This window comes from Denticeps clupeoides, chromosome 7 (assembly GCF_900700375.1).
Source record: "Denticeps clupeoides chromosome 7, fDenClu1.1, whole genome shotgun sequence".
NCBI classification, from domain to species: domain Eukaryota; kingdom Metazoa; phylum Chordata; class Actinopteri; order Clupeiformes; family Denticipitidae; genus Denticeps; species Denticeps clupeoides.
Window position 1 is genome coordinate 3747235 of NC_041713.1, and position 2795 is coordinate 3750029.

At 47.8% G+C, this 2795-nt stretch overlaps 1 non-coding gene across 1 annotated transcript; it reads left to right on the forward strand.

The window, feature by feature from the left end:
- Window positions 1–254: 254 nt before the first annotated feature.
- On the forward strand, window positions 255–367 carry LOC114795015 (U5 spliceosomal RNA). The gene has a single exon (XR_003750423.1). It is a non-coding gene; the product is annotated as a U5 spliceosomal RNA (small nuclear RNA).
- Window positions 368–2795: the final 2428 nt, after the last annotated feature.

The window sequence follows — 2795 nt, forward strand, 5'->3', positions numbered from 1 at the left end:
TGCACGCTGCATGTCCGTACATTCGAGGGAAACGACGCGTGGGCGCGGCAGCAGAAATGCACATTCAGGTGTAGAAAGGGCCGGTGTGGCGGGAACGCGCTCGGCTGCCAGGCATGTGCTGAAATGAACCTCATAACCGATACGTCGCGAGCCAGACGCGGACGGTTCGGCATCGATGCGTGCAGAACATAATCCATTACATCGTAATGACGCTGACGCCGGTAGCTCGGCCTCGTCCACATTGGGCCGCATTGTCACTTGGGCCTCTCTTCATCACGTACAAATCTTTCACGTACAAGATTTCCGTGGAGAGGGGCGTCAACAAGCTCACAGTATTTTTGGGGGCTCTGTTTTGTTTCTACGGGGCAGTGGTGGCCTAGCGGTTAAGGAAGCGCCCCCATAATTAGAAGGTTGCCGGTTCGAAGCCAAGGTGCCACTGAGGTACCACTGAGCAAAGCACCGTCCCCACACACTGCTCCCTGGGCACCTGTCATGGTGCCCACTGCTCACTCAGGGTGATGGGTTAAATGCAGAGGACAAATTTCACTGTGTGCACCGTGTGCTGTGCATCACATGTGCCAATCACTTCACTTTCACTTTCTTTACATTGTCGCCCTTTGAACGGCGTACGCGTTGACGCCAGGTGCTGAACGCTTAGAAAAAACGGTCGCCTGACACCACGAACGCCAACAAACCGCCCGGTTCAAACGTCTGTGGCGTCTCACTGACGCGCTTGAAAGCGTAATGTGAAGTAATGTAGAAAAATTGATGGAATGCATTGGGATGCATCAACAATCAAGGCATTGACAGTCGTAATGGAATGGAATCGTGCGGCCAGTGAAGGGTCCTTGACGCCGTACTCTACTGGTCAAGACTCCTCCTCTTGTGCTCCCCGATGTCCTGTCTCCGGTTATTACGTGCATTGACGCATCCTTGCTGTGTCTTGTCCTCATTGTTGTGGTACTGTGTCCCGTTTTTCCCTGCCAAATCACTCACGCTCATGACATTTGGATGAGGTCCTTTTTTTCAGGATGAAAATGTGTCATCATAGGCAAAAGGTCATCACCTTGATATCATTCTTTATTGATCTGCAGTGACCCTTCGCTCTTGAGCTAAAGCACGCAGCAAAATGTTTTTTTTTTTCTGCTAATTTATTCCGATTTTTCCTGAGCGTGATCTCCCAAAACACACTTATATAGATGTGTGGGGTTGGGATAAGTGCACACATTCACCGAAACATTCATGCGGGCCGAGTGGAAAACATTCATTGTATTTCTAAAAAAATGGAACACCCCCTCGACCCGGTCCAGCCTTTCACCATGGCAACCAGAACTCCGGCAGTCACAACAAGAAGAACAGCAGAGGCAAGAGAGCGGAGAACTAACTGCTGAAATCCGAATGCAAGCGTGAATGCGTGTGTTCTAAAGGCCTACACCTGCGGCGCTGCTTCACTGCTGAGCCTTTTCTAGCAGTGTTGTCCTGCATCGCCCCCCACAGGACAACGTAGACAGCAGCACTGTGGACGATGACACTGGGGTTGGACTTTCTCTTCTGCAACCAGTCCAGATTTACAGTCAGAGCCCAGTTAGAGGACAAATAAATAATTTACATTTACATTTACATTTATCAGACGCCCTTATCCAGAGCGACTTACAATCAGTAGTTACAGGGACAGTCCCCCCTGGAGACACTCAGGGTTAACTGTCTTGTTCAGGGACACGATGGTAGTAAGTGGGATTTGAACCTGGGTCTTCTGGTCCATAGGTGAGTTTGTTACCCACTAGGCCACTACCACCCTACATGAAATAGGGGCTGTGGTGGGCGAGCTGGTAAGGAAGCGGACCCATAATTGGATAGTTGCAGGTTCAAATCCTGATCTGCCAAGGTGCCACTGAGGTCCCCTTGATCAAGGTACCGTCCCCACACACTGCTCACCGGTTCCCTGTCATGGCTGCTCACTAAGGGTGATGGTTAAATACAGAGGACACATTTCACTATGATGGTAGTAGCCTATTGGGTAACACAGTGTTGTCCTGCAGTACTCCAGTACTGCTCGCCTGGTCCCTCCATCTCTGAAGGTAAAAGGAAAACATTCATCTAGACTCTTCTCCGTCTTGGCCCCTCGGTGGTGGAATGAACTTCCCCTCGAGGTCAGAACAGCTCAGTCACTGAGCACCTTCAAACGACAGCTCAAGACCTTCCTCTTTAAAGAATATTTAGATTAAATTGTAATTTTCTTGTCAAACTTTGTGTACAGAATCTACAACAGAGTGAATTAAATAGATGTATTCATAGTTGGGGTCCTAGTGAACCGGAATTGATCTCTTCATCGATGGTAACTTGAAAGCACGTTGTAAGTCGCTCTGGATAAGGGCGTCTGCCAAATGCCGTAAATGTAAATGTAATGTAAATGTAACACACTCGCCTATGAACCAGAAGACCCAGGTTCAAATCCCACTTCCTACCATCATGTCCCTGAGCAAGACACTTAACACTGAGTTGCTCCAGCGGGGGACTGTCCCTGTAACTACTGATTGTAAGTCGCTCTGGATAAGGGCGTCTGGTAAATGCTGTAAATGTCACTATGTCACAATGTGCTGCAGTGTTTCACAATGATATTCACTTCACTTCCACTTAAAATAATAAATTATGTTCTATTCTGCGCGATCTGATTTTGATTACAAATTTAAAAAAATAAAGTGAACAGAATTTGTAGAATGGTTATTATAGTGGTTATAAGCCATGGCTGGCAGTGAAAAACCTGACGCAATGATGTCAAAATGAACAACAAAGGC